Source organism: Trachemys scripta, chromosome 2, assembly GCF_013100865.1.
Source record: "Trachemys scripta elegans isolate TJP31775 chromosome 2, CAS_Tse_1.0, whole genome shotgun sequence".
Taxonomy (NCBI): Eukaryota; Metazoa; Chordata; order Testudines; family Emydidae; genus Trachemys; species Trachemys scripta.
The window spans coordinates 239640748-239658614 of NC_048299.1; the positions used below are offsets into that span (position 1 = coordinate 239640748).

Here is a 17867-nt window from a genome sequence, read left to right on the forward strand (position 1 = left end):
ACAAACTTCAAAAAAATCAAGAGAATTTAAAAAAATAACAAATGTTGGATTTATTGAAGTGGCCTTCTTTTAGAGCCTCTGTAGAGCACTTGAAAGGTTTTCCTTGAAAGGTTAGAAAACTTTTTCTTTAAATCTAAATTAAGATTCTCACATAATCCCATGAGCTGAGGAGCTGGAGCTTTAAAAAAGTAATTAAATATCACAAGACTGATGACAAAATCATAGGCGTTTTCAACAATGCATGAGCCTCTCTCTCATCCATCTCCCAGCAAACAAATGCAGCACAGCCAATTGTTTGAGCACTCCCCAAAATCCTGCCTGTCCCTTTCTCCCAAAGTCAGTCCCCTCAGCTGCTTCCTCTTTGTACTGGAAGAGCACCTGACCTACAGGCAAATGGAAAGCAGCATAGAGAACTTCTCTACCTGCATCTGCTAGTGAGCACCCACCAAACCTGTGCTTAGCTAGTGTGTAACTAAATCAGCCTCAGCACGTCTGCACAATTCTGAAAATAGGATATGTGGGCATATCCCACTGCCATACCCGTTGCCACATCCTGCACTCTGAACAAACACCGCCACCCCCTTTGAAATCTCTGTGCATGCACATCTTCTGCTTGTGCTCCTGGATGTGCATGCAGGAAGAAATTGGCACCTATGCAAGCTTTGAGAAGATTAGCCCTTTACTTTTTACAAATGCAAATTTAAATTCTGCTGTCTCTGACAGGACCACCATAGAAAGGTTGGGTGCACCATGCCACTGTGTGCTGGCTTAATCCAAACTCTATTTCTAATGTAGCCCATCATGACAGATTGTTTCTGGAAAACACTAAGCTTTAGAAAAAAGAACGGGAGTACTTGTGGCACCTTAGAGACTAACAGATTTATTAGAGCATAAGCTTTCGTGGACTACAGCCCACTTCTTCGGATGCATATCCGAAGAAGTGGGCTGTAGTCCACGAAAGCTTATGCTCTAATAAATCTGTTAGTCTCTAAGGTGCCACAAGTACTCCTGCTCTTTTTGGGGATACAGACTAACACGGCTGCTACTCTGAAAACTAAGCTTTAGCTTGCTTCTCCACAGCCCAGGTAGAACATTGCATCTATAAGTGTAAGATAAAAATTGCGGATCGGGACAGCCATCCCCATCATAGAATGACGTGATCCTGCACAAATGAAATGGCTGCTGCACAGGCTTCTGGTTATTCCTACCTAGCTGCAGGAGTAAGACCAACACTGGCAAACGTATAGCGAAGAGTCTCACTTGAATGCTAAGGACTGCACATAAATCCATGTCTCCTCAGGTGCTCCCTATCTCTAATCGCACCATACATCCTTCAGCCTGAGCATGCAGGGATTTGTGATTTACCTCCATTCACTGAGAATGACTATGCGTAGTGCTAATCCTGCTTGTATCCACACAACCTCCATTCAAATCTTCCTGGAGGGAACCAACCCTGAGCTCTATGCGGTATACTGCATATACTGCCTGAGTAGTTGTGAGATCAAAGGCATCGTGTGTTTCTGTCCTGACAGAGGATATTTTCCAAGGCCTGGTTTTCATATAGTTATTCTTTTTCATGGAGCAGATCCTCAGCTAATGTAAATCAGAATAGCTCCATTGAAGGCAATGGAACCATGTGGATTCGCAATCACTCCTGAGACAGTGGCTGCCAGTTCATGGATTAGTCTTCCTTGGGATGCTGTGGAAGCCCTATTGCTTATGCTATTTTAAATAGAAGTGGGGCAAAACACCTAAGAATATACGTTAAGGAATGAGCATGAATTGACAAAGAGATGGAGTTGATGATCTTATAGGTCACATCTCAGAGTTGTATGAATATCTGATATCAGTAGCAACTGTAATGGCAGAACTCAGAATATCAGCTCTAGTGCAGAGAACTAATTAGGGAACTAACACACCAGGCAGGAGACTGCATAAGGAACAGTAATTAAACAAATCTGAGCTAGTTACAAAATGGCAAGTTCAGACACCGGCAGTGAGTTCAACATCATTCATACAGTGTAAAGCCCGGCAGTGTTTAGTTATGGTAGAACTCAGTTTCTTCATATTCTGCGGGGGGAACAAAATCGCAGAAGAATGGAGCAATGTGTGAAAATAAAAAACAGAAGGAGCAGACGGAAGACAATATGGTAACACATGGTTCCAAGACTTGAGAATATATTTCTTGTACTATATCCCTTTATGTTAAAATGCATTCTGTTTTTTCTGGCTCAGTGGCTCAGCTGGTACTATCGTGTAACACCCTACCACATGGCAGACCTAAGTTCACGAACAATCTTGGGCCAATAAAGAAAGGGGTTGTCACAGAGGTGGTGCTGTTAGTTTCAGTGTTGGCTAGTGCTGTGCTGGGAGTATTTCAGAGGGTGCTATAGATGGGTGTTGGGCAGCAAATGGCAAGAAGGGAGGAAAATAGTAAGTAAAGTGGGGGAAAACAGTATTTCATAAAGAAGAGGTAGATGAAAATACAGAGCTCTCATAGGCTTACCATTTTAGGAAGATGAGAACTCTTTGCTTATGATCTTCCCCAGGACAGTGGGGCCCTTGCTCAGAGGCTAGGAATCCTTTACTTAAACAATGACTTATTAAAAAATACATGATATTTTATCTGCATTATATGTTTTCTGAACATTTTATACTCCTGTATACGTAGGAAAGTGAGTTTAGATGCATGGTAAGATTGGTAAATTTAGGACTAAATTCTGGCATTAGGTCCATATATGATAAAATACTATATTCGCTGCTATGTACAAATGCTGATCTTTGGAACCCTATCATAATCTAAATAGGATTCCCCACAGAGCGGTGTGTATAGTGGGGCTAATTCATCTTCAAAAGATCACAAGGTGATGGAAAGAGGTTAGCATAAAACACAACCCAGTTGGTTCCTGACATCTTGAGCCTAGTTTACAGGAAGATCAGTCGACAGCACAACTGGCTTATACCAGCCTCATCACACATGGAGTCACAAAGACTGCAATGTACAAAAGGAACCTAAGTCCTTATTTTAGGCACTGAAGTCCCAGTTTTGGTTAATCCCCAGAGCGATTTACAACCAGTAGAAGAAGGTGTTTGGTCCCCTAAGTCGCGTGCAGGGCCTGATCAGGTAGGTGTGCTCAGAGTTCACTTACCGGATTGGGTCCTATTCAAAACCTGGAGGAGGAGGTGGTTCCAAGCTTATAACTTTTAGCCCAGTGACTAGAGTACTTGCCTGGGATGTGGGAGATGCAGGTTCAATTCCCCCCTCTCAGGCAAAGGGGGAATAGTAGTATCTGACACCTCTCAGGAAAACACCTAAACCACTGAGCTATGGGATATTCTAATGTGAGGCTCCCTCCATTTCTCCTGTTGAAGCCATTCCATTGTGGATAACTACTCAAAGAGTGATTGCAGCAGGGAGACTGGATACAGACTCTCCCACTTCCCAGGTGGGTGCCCTAACCACTGGGATGCTGAGTCACCCTCTCTCTCTGGCTTAATGACTATTTAAGTATTTATCCACAGCAGAACAGTCCGTAGACCAGTGAGTGAGAGAATATGACTCTGTAGTCCAATTATTAGAGCCCCCACCTGGTAGGTGGGAGACCCTAGGTCCAGTCCCTCTGCTCCAATCACTCTTTCATTATTTAGCCACAGTGGAACAGCTTCAACAGGAGAGACTGAGGGTGCACCTCATATCAGAGTATCCTATAGGCCAGTGGGCAAGACACTTAGCTGAGAAGTGGGAGGCCACTGTTTAATTCCAGTTCCTCCTCTCAGGCAGAAGGGGGAGAAAGATTATGGGCACTTGCCACTGGGCTAAAAGTTATGATGTGGGCATCACTATCATCATCTTCTCTGGCTGGCTACTTGCCAAACACACAGGCACCAAACTCCTGGCTGTGAGTTGCTAAGCAGAATTAGGTGCCTCCCTGAAGCCTGGATTTAGGGAGAGGGGTGGGGCTTAGCACACACCTCTCTGCTTAGCATCTGTCATTGGCTAGCTTTTGTGAGGAGCTGCCTAGCATGCCAGCTTTTGTGAATGACAGCCTACTGCACCTTTCTCTCTCTATTTGTCTGTCCCTCCCCACTCATGTATAGAGAGCCTAGGTGTCTAACTCAGGCTTTATGAAATGCAGTGTTGTTCCTGCGATTTTCTAGGTGCCTAAAAGTTAGGGATTGTGTTACCCCAACTAACTCCTTTTGTGCAGTCAGCCCTAAGGGTACGTCTACACAGCAATTAAACACCCGCACTGGGCCAGATCAGCTAACTCAGGCTCATGGCATACGGGCTGTAAAACTGTAGTGTAGATGTGCAGGCTTGGGTTGGAGCTTGAGCTCTGAGATCCTGCAACTGCGGAGGGTCCCAGAGCCTGGGCTCCAGCCTGAGCCCAAATGTCTACACCACAACTTTACAGCCCTGCTTGCCCAAGTCAGCTGACACAAGCCAGCTGCAGGTGTTTAATTCCAGTGTAGATGTACACTAATAGTACAAACATTAGCGTGTACTTAAGTCTGACCATGTTTTGAGTAGTATGGATCTAGAAACACCACCTACACCCAGGCCCCTCAATGAGACCACACTGCAGGCACAGGAGAAATCAAATTAATTCCTGCTGTCCTCCTTGACTGAAGAGATCTGTTGACAATTGAGAAAGCAGTATGCAGCTTTCTGATCCCTTATTTACTTTGGTTGTGTAATATTTTGGTGAGTAAATTTGATGCAAATGCTGTATAAATGTTGCATGTACAGTACAGCTCTAAATAGTAAGATTTTCCTGTACAATCAGCTCAGATTTCTCACATTAGCCAATTTGTTTTTGGCTCCATGTTTGGCAATGTATTCATACATATACATTAGTCCAAAAATATTACAGGACATTTTTTGTCAACAGTCTCTCTCACAAAAGTAATCACTTTTGTAAGAACAAAAACATTGTTCTTCAGAACCAAGATATATCTATTTCAAAGATAACTTTCCCACCCCCCCAATTAAAAAGGCCACTTATATATGTTGTGAGCTACCACTCATAATAAAGCATATTTTTTCAAAAAATAGAGGGCCTATGTCACAATGGGTAAATTAGATACCAAGTTATAATTAAGAAGAATTTAAATTCTACATACAATTACGATTGATCATGTCAGGAAAACAAGCACTGTTTATAGTGTGAGGAGGACCAGTATATTTGCTTTGCCAGAACGGGGACAGTGCCTCTTGTAGTTACTGTTCCATTTCCTTTAAGTGCTGCTGCAAAAACAAAGGGAGAAAGCCCTCTAATGCAAAATTGCAAATGTAACTTTTGATTGTTGTGATTTATTTTTAATTATCCTTTTCTCCTTTTGTCTTAATTGGACAGAGCCAGTCAAAACTTGTTCTGTGCAATTAAGAGCAGTTACATGCATAGAAAATGGAGACCTATTTTAAGTTTCATGTGGACTGACTCATAGTTCAGTGCGTTCCATGAAAATTAGAGCAAGAAAAATATTTTAAAAAGCTAATGAGTTTTAGTAAAAATACCCTCCACCAAATGATGTGCTGGGAAATTTTACACATTCATTTAAAATGGTATTGAGATTTTTGCAGAGCAGATAATAGATTAGAAAAGAATGTTTTGTACTTAACGGGCGTTCAAACTCTCATAAGGGAGCATGTTATCAAATCCTCTTAAAAATCCATTCTGAAGTTTGAACTATTTATTTCCAAGGCAACTAAACAAATATTTTCCAAATAACTCATACATTCAGCTCAGATGGGGGCTAATTTTGTACAGTACTTGTTAATTTCATACCTCTTGCAAATACAATTGGCACTTAGCAGAGGTAACAATACACTTTCCAATAGTTTATGTAACAAAAACGCTGTACTGTGAAGTCTCCACTAAAGCACCTGCACAATGCCCATTAGTGTTAATAGGGGCTTGGGAGAACATGTCCAATGCCTCCATAAAAGGCCACATGCAGCTTAGAATATATGTGTAAAACAATAATAAATTAGCAAACCAGTTTGAGAATAATAGTTTGAAATGAACCCAAATCCACATATTGGGAGTTTTGGTGGTTTCCTATTACACGATGGGCTTATTTTTCTTATGCCCTTGTTTGGGCACGCAGGGGTGGGGGGAAATGAGTGAGAATCCCTCTGCCCCATTGCATGGAAGCACAAGCAAGGAGCAGCCCTGAGGAGATTTTGCCTGCTTGAAAAACAGTCTCTCCTATGGCACTGCTGGGCAGTATGACTACACATCCTGCTTTAAAAGCCACAGTCTAGCCCTTGTGTTGGCAAAAATCATTTAGGGCAATGCTCATTTTTGTAGGGATGAGTCACATTGTTTGGGATAAAGTAAGAATCCTGAAGCACAAACTTTGCTCAAAACTCAAATGAATCTTCTTTCTGATACTTGAGAAATTCTAGTTAGATTTTTTTTTCAATGGTTTTTCATTTCTGTGCAGCTTTGACTCCTCTAGGCTCCAATTAGGACTAGAAACAAGCAGCAAATAATTCTATCACAGCCCTCCTCCACTTAAAAGGTAGTTCATAAAAAAATCATTTTGAACAACCAGAAGTTGGTTTTTCTAAACACTCTGTCTTTTCTGAAATCCTGTTGGTCCTAAAATGTTCGTCTTTTTGCAAGCGTCCTGTGCTGAGGTCCAGTTTATAGAAAGGCCTTGTTCAGAATGTGTGAATTTCCATCAAGTCAGCCAAAATGTGAACTTGAACATTGGCTCCTCTCCAGTCCTAAATAAAGCTGTGTGAGACCTGCCAAGCAATCAGTCTCGCTCTTTTTAAAAGTCTGCAATAGTTGCACCTTTCACCTTGCTCTTGTTAATTTCTTGCCATCCCAGAGCTTCGAGGATCTCCTTCCTTTAGCAAATAGATTTTTGTCCCACCAGCCATGTATCCTTCCTCTGCTCTTATTCTCTCTGACTACTCCTTAAGTCCCAATGGAACTTTCACAAAGGTTCTCCCACATCTGATTTTGTTACTTAATTTACTTTTAAACTGCCTTTTTTGTGCCATTTTTCCTGCTTCTCACTTGGTCTGTCCTCTTCCCTTTCTTTAGAACACCTACAATAAAGATGGTGCACCATAAGAAATGCCTTTTGATAACCCTCATTGTAATAGAGGCCTATTGTATTTTTATGGTCTACCTTGAAGTTTGGAATTTGGAGTTTGGGCAAAAATCTCAATACGGCTCTACTCTTAATTCATGAGATAATTGAGTCATATTCAAGTGTAAATAGTAATTGGCTCCTGTGGACAGATTAATAAAAAAGACACGGTGACTATCTTATTTTTCCTTACAAGGGCCTTGAAATTTCATCTCATGAATAGCTTTCACAATGACAAGATTTTTCAGGCAGAGCAGCAGAGCATGTGTTTCTTGGGACTGATGATGGATTATAGGAGAATGAGTAAATTAGAGCAATAACAGTCTAGACACTATGGCTCTTGTAGACACATACCCACTGTTACATGTTGCAGAGGAGACATAAGGGCTCCCAGGACATTAACCTGTGTATGTCCCACAGCCAAGAGTGCCAGAAAAGATAAGGAAGGAGAGAAAAGGGAAGGAAAACAAAGCGAGGGATGAGCAGAAGACTAGATTTGTCTTTTCTTGGTTCTTTTCATGCATCAGAAATCATCAATACCCTATTTCCGAGAATTAAGCTTCCATATTGCTGCAGGGAAGAAAGCACTTTGCTGTGTACATTTTCCAAAGGAAACACTTCCTACCAGGGACTCAGACAAAGTGAAATCTGTGTTTTCAAACTTACCATCTTCCCTATTAATGCACCTAAATCCTAGTCTTCAGCAGTCACCATGTTCTGGCCCTAGATCTATATTTAAGTCAACAAATAAACATGAGGATAAGATCTCCAAACACATTTTCACTTGTGATCTAATCCAGGACTTGAATGCAGATCTCTGGCTATCAGAGGTTAGTGAGCTAACTCATTTTGAGCCTACTCCTGGCTCCTATTATAGTCAATGTCAACCCTTCTCTCCCAAGCCCCAATGAATTTAAATGGGCTTTTTATTTTTTTAAGGCTACATCTACACTACAGCCAGGATTGATGCTCTGAGATCGATCCACCGGTGGTCGATTTAGCAGGTCTAGCAAAGAGATCCCTTCCAACCCTGATATTCTATGATTCTATGACAGCAGATCGCTCTCCAGTCAACCCCTGTACTCTACCCCCGACAAGAAGAGTAAGGTAAGTCGATGGGAGAGTTTCTCCTGTCGACCTCCACGGTGTAGACCCTGCGGTAACTTGACCTAAGGTACGTAGACTCCAGCTATGTTATTCACGTAGCTGGAGTTGCATAGCGTAGGTCAACTTACTTAGTGTAGACAAACTCTAAATCTCTCTCTCTGTTTTAGGCAGGCACACCATTTTCTTCTACTTACAGATTGATTTAGAATATATCTACCATGATAACTGGACTACAAAGGAAATTACAGATGAGCCTGAGCCAGTCACACAGGTTCTAAACACCCCTACATTTTGGACAGCTAAGGAAATGAACTTAAAATCTAAATAGCCCAGTTGACCTCTCTCTCTTAAAACTTGACAACAACTAGGCAAGTTGGTGCACTGTAACTGCTACTGATCGGTATTATCTCATTGTGCTGCTCCCATCTCTTTATCCCATCTGCAACTAGATATTAGCTCTCATCTTTTACACAGATTGTAAAGCTCTTCAGGGCAGGGACCACTCTTTGTTAGGAGTTTGTACAATGCCTAGCACAGTGCACTCTGATCCATTACTTGGATTTCTAGGCATTCCTGCAGTACAAATAAATAATCTCTGTAATGCACCAGAACAAAATCCTGGATCTAAAAATCCTGAAGGTGTTAGATTAGTTTCAGATCTGAATTTTTTGCCTTGATCCATCTGTAAATGGAATGTTTCAAGTACCCTGTAGTTAATTCTAAATTAAACTATACATTATTTAATTCAAACATTATTTACAAAATAGGAGCTGATTCAGAAAAGTACTAAAGCACTTGGTTAACTTTAAGCAAGTGCTTAAATGCTTTCCTGAAAAGAGATGCTCTACCTGAATTGAGGCCTAAGTTAATGCTAGGGCTGATTGAAAAAAATGAAAATTTCACAACATTCAGTATTGTGAAATTGTTTTCAATGAAAGGATTAGAGGTGGAATCATTGTTATATTTTTGAACATTTCAACGATTTTAAAAAATATTTTTTTAAAAATGATCAAGTGTCATCAAAATGCTTTAAAACATTTTTTGTTTACTGAACACTGGAGTTTTGGGTACATTTTTGATATATGTTTTTAAATAGAAAAATGTATTTTTTTTTTGTGAAACATGAAACATTTCAGCAATGTTGACCATTTTATGTGAAAAAAAATTTTTTTTTTTTTTAAGGCCATTATTTTTCCTGAAAAATCTTCAACCAGCCTCTAGTTGTAGCTTAACTGGTAGTTAGGTCAATTGTATTGGTATGGGGGCATGACAAAGCTGACAGGCAAAATAAATACAAAGGAGTGTAAGGGGTACCAAACCACCCTGGTGGGGCTCATTGTATACTTTAATCCTATATTAACTACATAACGGGGTTAAACAAAGAATTGCGTACGTTTATAAAGGATAGGTCCATCAATGGTTATTAGCCAAGGTGGTGAGAGATGCAACCACATACTCTGGGTGTCCCTAAGCCACTGACTGCCAGAAGCTGGGACTGGATGACAGGGGATGGATCACTCAGAATCGCCCTGTTCTGTTCATCGATCTGACCCAATATGGCCGTTCTTATGTTCACTTAAAAATGTCCACTTATTTTGGATGCCTTATATGTGATGCTTATGAACCGGTTTTCACGGGTGCTCAGCACTTGCAACTGTTACTGATTTCAATATGTAATATATGCTCAGGACTTCTGAAAATCAAGTTTCTCAAGTTGGGCACCCACAGTGGGTGAAAAGGGTTGAAAATGTAGGCCTCTCCTCTAAATACAGGGTCAGGTGCCAAATTGTTCTCTGAATGCATGCTGTGATGTTGGAGTGGTAACTGTATGACTATGGCTCCTACTTCTTGTTTATAGGCAACTTCCAGAAAAAACTAGAGAGAGATTAAAATTGGTTCTCTTTATACTGGGCGTGTTCCCAACGGACGTCAGGTCAAAGAGATAAGACATTTGCTCCATCTCCGTGTATGTAGCCAGAGTCAACAGGGAAAATAGCAATGAAAATAATAAATAATTCTATGGCACCCCAGACCTGCTTTTCTGCCTATACCAGTGACCATGCCATGGCAAGAGGCATTTCAACCTTACTTAATAGCAAAGAATACTTAAATGTGAGACAAAAAGCTATTTTACTTCATTGCTTAGAGGCAGAAGGACAAAGAATTTACTGTGCACTCATCCTAGCTGTCGCTATAGAGGCTCCTACAGAATAAACAATTGCACTGAAAACACTACAGCAGCATTTCCAACCAATTGTTAATGTTTTGGTGAATGTTACAAATTTAAGATGCAGAACACAGGGTATAGATGAGCCTTTACACAGTTATTTGGCTGCTCTGAGAGCATGTGAATTTGGTACCATGCAGGACAAAATGTGAAGAGCTCAACAAGAGGAGAAATCTCCTGTTCTGTGTATTTGGGAACAATTACTGCTAAAAAACCCCAACGCTCGACCCACATACATCAGTGGATATTGCCTGCAGCTCTGAGCCTGCAATAAGAGATGCAAAGGTTACAGGACAGCAGGATTTTCTCAGCATGCTACACTGGTACATATTGTTTTACATAAGCTCCAATCCACCGAAGAACAATACTATTCAGTACTTTCGTTTTCAGAGTGGGTGACAGGAACATATTCGCAATTTACAGCAGGTGCCCAGCCAAGTCAACAAAGCGCAAACTATGCAATAAAAAACAATATATATATATATATATAATATATATATAAAGGTCACTTTGCCAGGGTATGCCGCCCCAGCAAGTTTCAACACCTTACAGATCTGAATCACCTACACATACCTGACTCCAATAACTGGTGTGATTCTGTGCTCAACACATAATTATTAAAAGAAGCTCTGCATTGCCTCCTGGATATTAATGGACAAACTTATCAAATGCTTGTTGACACTAGTCCAATAACTGTTATTACACTTGTATCGTTGTACAGGAAAAATATCAGCATACTCACTCATTACCTCCAAATATACACCTGTGTTTGCACTAAAACGCCACTTCTCCTAGCAGGCTTTTTTGCAGCAGCATTACAGTTTAACGGTCATTTTGTTGAAGGGTCCCAAGATACCCGCTCACTTGGCTCCCTGTGGATCAAATGGTCACGTGGCTCCTCAGAAGGGTGCTGAATCCTGGATCTCTTTTTCTATGAGGATGAGGGAAGACAGAGAGGGGGAAAGCGCCCTGTGATGAATTGATAGGAGATTATGTACATGAAACCCATTACTGTAAAACATGTGTATCTCTGGGGACCTGAAGAGCCTGTTCATCAAGACAAAAGGACACAAAGCATGCCATTTCCCTTATGTTTTCATGCAGTGTTAATGCTTGTTTACATGGGGAAGTTAGTGCGGAGTAAGCTAGGCTATGAATTTTAGGGCTAGTCTACACTGAAGCACTACAGCAGCACGGCTGCACTGATGCAGCTGCGTCGCTGTTGCTGTCTCATGAAGACGCTGTATGCTGATGGGAGAGAGCTCTCCCATTGGCATAATAAAACCACCTCTGAGAGCGGCAGTAGCTATGTCAACGGGAGAAGCTCTCCTGCTGCCCACAGCGCTGTCCACACCGGCGCTTAGGTGTGTATAACTTACGTCGCTTGGGGGTGTGTGGCTTATTCACACCTCTAAGCGACAAACTATATTGACATAACCTGTAGTGTAGACAAGCACTAAAGCACGCTTGTTACCCTGCATTAACTCCGCATGTGGACACTGTGCACTAAAAGTGCCTTTCTGTGGTTTACTTTAGTACCTGAAGTACAGAAAGGCACTTTTAGTGCACAGTAAGAGTGCCCACATGGGGAGTTAGCAGAACGTAGCTAGTGAGCTGTAAAATCACACTTTAGCTTACTCTGCACTAATTTCCCTTGTAGACAAGCCCATAACAACACCTAGAAGGAGGAGAACTTCTAGCTTCCAGACATGAGAATCTTAGCTCTGGGCAATGTCTATTCTGGAGATTTTAGCCATCACTGGCCAGCAACTCATGTAGCTGTACTGGTGCAAACCCTTAATACAGCTACTGTACACCAGTGGAGCTTTGCCCTGCTAGAAACTGGACTACACTGGATCAGTGCAAACAATGGCTTTACAGTGGCTTTGCCTGTCTACACTACAGGTTTGCTCCTGCCTGGCAATGGTTGTAACTGAGCCAAATCCTCAGCAGAGAGAAAACATTACTTTGTTTAGCAAGTTTCCTTCATATGATGCAACACATTAATATTCATATTGTGCTACTTCTACATTCCTCTGTAATCTTAGCAAAAACAACAGCAAGGTCGTCAGCACTAATGTGATGAGAAACTGCTCAACACTGTGATAGATCCTTTTTGGCACAACCCCTACCCCCCAAACCTGATAGAGCTTTTTGGTTCCTTTTTTGAAGTCACTTTCTTCCCAGCAACAGAAGAAAGAGGGTGCCACTGGGCAGAAAAATATTTGACTCCACCCCAGAAATTGCTCCTGCTACCTTGGCTATTGCCCATCCAATGCAAAATATATAGAGGAAGTTAATCTGTTAAGCACTTTGAGAATTACCCAGCTGAAGAATCTATAGGAAGAAATGATGTGTTGCTAGAGAGATCAAACTGAAGGGTCACTGTGCCCTTTTATCTGTATATCCAATAATTACTAAACCAAAATAATAGCTGAAGAGGTGACAATTTTAATTGCTGTTCCCATAGGATGAGCTGGGGCAAGAGAATGGCAAACACTTTAAAATGATGGTAAGCAAGAAGGACCTTGAACTGAAAGGTTAGCAGAGCAAAAGAGAAATATCTATTTAAAACAATGCAATGGTTGTACTGCATGACAAATGAATGATGGATAGAGGTGGGAAAATGGGATTCTTATGTATGTATGGAGCAATGTGATGTGCAAGACAATGAGGAGAACCCTAATCCTTGGATGGGAAAGTAGGTCAAATTCTCTTTTGCTGGTTCATGGAGTCTGTTCCATTTGCCCAGAATGGAGTAGCTGTAAGATATAGTCAAGACTGCACTGGCACTATGACAATAGAGACCCTGGTCATACACTCTCCCTACCCAGCACAGCCCATGTTTCAGTCTGCACTGGCTCCCTAACAGTGCCTTGGGCCATTTTATATCAGTGTGTCCTGCCACTACTAAATGCCTTCTCCAGGGTTTCTCTAAAGTTCATCTATTTACACAAGCTTTCCAGCATGCCCTGAAGGTCAACTGGTTTCTTGGACCAGCGGGGGGATGGGGCTCCAGAATTGTGGACCCTTCACTGAATATGTCCTTCCTGCCACACCCAGATATTTAAATCAGAAGACTATTAGCTTGATCACCTCAGCTGATATCAATAGTGAGTATAGAACAGAGATAGTCTCTGAAGACAAGCATCTAATAATAGAGACAGTTTGGTAAGGCATATTATAATTTTTCAAATTAAGATTTTTTTCATAGGTTAAACTGTGTCTGTCTGCTGGAAGCACAATAGAGAGGGGAGATGAAAAAACAATTAGCCACTTGTGACTTGAAACTGTAGAATATTGTATCTGAATATATTTTGATGGCTCTTAATTAGCTAAGGAAATTGTGTATGGTTTTAAGTATTTGCAGTTACTCGATGTACTGTATTTCTATAGTAAGGATGGGGAAGTACAAGAATGGTGAGGCCATCTTATCTCTTCTTCTTGGGTAAAAGTGGGAAGCTTTCAAAAGCCACCACTGTACATTATGTTTCAGTACCACTCGCTCTGGGCCTGATGCTGCAAGTACTTAAGGCCTCCTCTGAAGACCATCGAAAGCAATCAGAGTCTTCTCATTGACTTCAGTGAGCTTTGGATTGGGCTCTTAGGGGCAAATTTTCACAGGTATTTAGGAATCTAAAGATAAACACCTAATGGGATTTTCAGAAGCACCTAAACACGTTAGCTATTGAACTCTCACTGACTTATCACTTGCTTAGGAGAGGAGTCCCTCCAGGCACCAATCTACGTATTTAGGCACCTAAAGACTTTTGAAAATCTGGCCCTTAGTGACTAAGGGCTTGGCTACGCTTGCAAGTTAGAGTGCATTAAAGCAGCACTGGGCACCTTAGCTCACTACCTGTCCACACTGGCAAGGCACGTAGAGCGCTCTGACTCCAGGGCTAGAGCGCTCCTGGAACTCCACCTCAGCGAGAAGATTAAGACTTGGTGTGCATTGGCTGAAACACCCGGGCGTCAGTGTGAACGAGGTGTTGCATTACTGCACTCTGATCCGCCTCCAGAAACGTCCCATAATCCCCTTAAATCAAGTGTCAAGTATCAGAGGGGTAACCTTGTTAGTCTAGATCTGTAAAAAGCAACAAAGAGTCCTGTTGCACCATATAAACTAACATACGTATTGGAGCATAAGCTTTTGTGGGTGAATACCCACTTTGTCAGATGCATGTGGCCACTCTTGTCATTGTTTTGTAATCACTGCAGGAATATGTCCTTTGAAAGCTCTGTTTCTGACAGCTGGCATGCTTATCTGCTCCGAGACAAAGCAACCATTACTGTGGAATGCTTTGTGTGAGAGAGAGGTGGGTGTGGGGGGGAGGGGTTCGCTGCTGTCTGAACTTACAAGACAGCATGCTGACATGCTCTCAGCCCCCCCAAAACCCACTCTCTCCTCCCACATACACACAACACACTCCCTGTCACACTCCATCCCACCTCCTCCATTTGAAAAGCATGTTGCAGCCACTTGCATGCTGGGATAGCTACCACAATGCACTGCTCTCTGTGGCTGTTGCAAGAGCTGCTAATGTGGCCACGCCAGTGCGCTGTCAGCTGTCAGTGTGGACAGACTGCAGCGCTTTCCCTACTGGGCTCTCCGAAGGCTGGTTTAACTCAAAGCGCTCTACATCTGCAAGTGTAACCATGCCCTAAGGTAAAGCTCCCATTCAAATCAATGTGAACTTTACCTGAATATGTGCTGCAGGATCATATCAAATCAGTGACTCTTAAGAGCCTATATCACTTCTGAAAATGAGATTCAGGCTCCTAAATCAGTAAACCGCTGCAACACTGAGTGCCACAAGGCCTAAAATACCTTTAAAAATATGAACCAAAGGCTAAGTCCTGTCCCAAACCAAACAGTCCCATTCTATGAGATTATATACTTAAGGTCAGATTTTCAAAAGAGCTCCCCACTTAAATGGAAGCTCAGCACTTGAAAATCTGGCCCTAAATTTGGCTCTTTAACTATTTCTCACTTTATTCCATGCCTTATAGCACTTTGTGAAAGCATTTTTTAACATGGCCAGAAAGTGCTAAAGTGCTCTTCCTCAACCAAGCATCCTACATCTAGCTACTTGAATCTACTTAGGGCCTGATTCAAAGCCCATTGAAGTTGATGGAAATACTGCCAGAGCTGCCGCAGTCTAAAATAGAAAGACAACAATAATCTCTGAGCCTTCCTGCAGTCCCCAGCCTCCTTCACTACACTCCTTCAAAATTTGCTAAAAATGAGGCAGGGGTCCTACAGACAACATCCTCCTTCACTACACAAGTCTGATTCATCTCCAGAGTCCCATCCATCCTGGCCACTGAATGACGCAAGGGTTCTGTGGGAAAAAAATAGCATGTGATCATGTAATTAAAGATTGTCATAATACATATGCACAGATTGGCTGAATTAAGGTTGCACAGGCATTTCCTAATGTTTGAGTGCTTGACTTTGCAACCTTAATAACATTATTTTTATATAGTTTTTGTGGAGAGTAATATGTAGATAAAATAGTTCAGACAGAGAGAGAGAGAGAGAGGGAGAGAGTAAAAGGAAAAGGATACTCCAGGCTGTTTCTAGTCAAAGAGCAAGATGCTTTCTTGTTTCACTTCAAGTGCAAAGATGTTTAAGTTGAGAATAAGACTTATGCTTTGAAGGGAAGGAAGGATGCCTTTGACTTTCCTAAAGAAAACAGAGTGCCTTCAGTTGTGGAGATTGATTTTTCCTTTCTGAATATTAATAGTGCATTGTATGTCTCTGGCTGCCTTTTGGCCTTTTCCATCCTAGAGGTGCATGTTGAATTGAGAAAGCCAAGAATCAAAAGATTTGCTGCTGAACTTGCAGATGTGTGTTTAACAAAAAATATGAACATTTCTAATTTTGATGCTTAGCTAATTAGTTTATTGTATGTATATCTCATTTCCTTCACAGAAATTATACCCAAAAGGCCAGGGCCGGCTCCAGGGTTTTGGCCGCCCCAAGCAGGCAAAAAAAAAAAAGCTGTGATCGTGATCTGCGGTGGCAATTCGGCGGGAGGTCCCTTTGCTCCAAGCGGGAGTGAGGGACCGTCCGCCGAATTGCTGCCGAATAGCTGGACGTGCCGCCCCCTTCCGGAATGGCCGCCCCAAGCACCTGCTTGCCAGGCTGGTGCCTGGAGCCGGCCCTGCAAAAGGTAGGACCTGACTTTGCATCTGACTTACATCAGGTAGTGTGAACTCATGCAGACAATGGACTGCTCATGTAAGTGTTGCTCAGACTGCAGAACTAGATCCTTAGTAAGCATCTCTCCATCTAGTTGTGGATGCTACTAAATTTTTTTAAAGCACATGAAAAGAAGTATAGGCTAAGAAGGAGAAAGAAAAATGTATTTATAGAAAAAGAGCATGTTGGATTACCTTGGGTCTCTCTTGTACTTCCACTCAATCGATGTCTGAAGGAGAGAGAATATTCTCTGGCAGCAGTAATTTTTTTGTTAACACTTTAATTATTTGTAGCAATCCCTGACTGCTTCTTGTTCACCCAGTAGCATTCACACATTAGAGCAATGGTTCAGTGAAAGGAAGAAACAATGCTTCTACAGCGTGGTGCTGTCATGCTATACAGCGGCAATTTTTAAGCTTTAAACTATTCCTATATATTGTTCCAAATAAAAAGTTATAGAAGCTGCCTTTTCTTGCCATTTCCCACTAATTTTTGAACTGTGCTTCTTTGGCCTTCATGTTAGTGATAGTCAAACATATAATGGTGCAGAACATATAGGAAACTGAGGCACGGAAATGCGATGTGACTTTCATACAGTCACCCAATAAGCCAGCAGCAGAGCCAGTAAGGAATAGAATCCAGGTCTCCTGAGTCCCAGTGCAGAGCTCCATCCACTAGGACATACTGCTACTGCTTCTTTTAAAGACTTCCTCTTGGGAGAGTCCTAAGACCTGTCTATCAGAAAGGGTCTCTCCATGATGTGAGTGACTGTCTCTCTTCCAGAATTGAACCAAAAATTGGAAGCCTTACCTAAAAGTGAAGAACAATGGAAGGAAAGCTGAAGTTCCTCCTTAGAAATTTAAGCAAGACATTAGGTTATATGTGATTCTGAAAAATAACTTCCCGTATTTTGATATGATAAATTCAAGGCTTAAATTTGCTATGCCAAATTATTTAAATATACTTCATGTATACTGCAGTGTCAGGAAGTGCCCCATAGACAGATAGTGGTACTTGGAAAAAATCAATATTTATTATAAATTTAACTGGAAAAATTGAAAAGATTGTCTATAAAGCACAAGTGCCTACTAACATTTCCTATGTTTGTGTGATACTCTCAAGGGTGTTATTAATATAGTGCATCAAGAGAATGATGCATTGTTTATGTAATTATAGAAATGTAGCCAAATCTTTTCTCTCTCCTCTAAAATGGCA

The 17867-nt window shown here is 41.5% G+C and overlaps 1 long non-coding RNA gene across 1 annotated transcript in view; it reads right to left on the reverse strand.

Annotated features, from left to right (window-relative positions):
* Positions 1-11193: 11193 nt before the first annotated feature.
* Positions 11194-17867, reverse strand: part of LOC117871667 — a 253284-nt gene continuing 246610 nt past the window's right edge. Inside the window, exon 4 of the long non-coding RNA XR_004644323.1 lies at positions 11194-11375. This is a non-coding gene — a long non-coding RNA (uncharacterized LOC117871667). The remainder of the gene's footprint in view (positions 11376-17867) is intronic.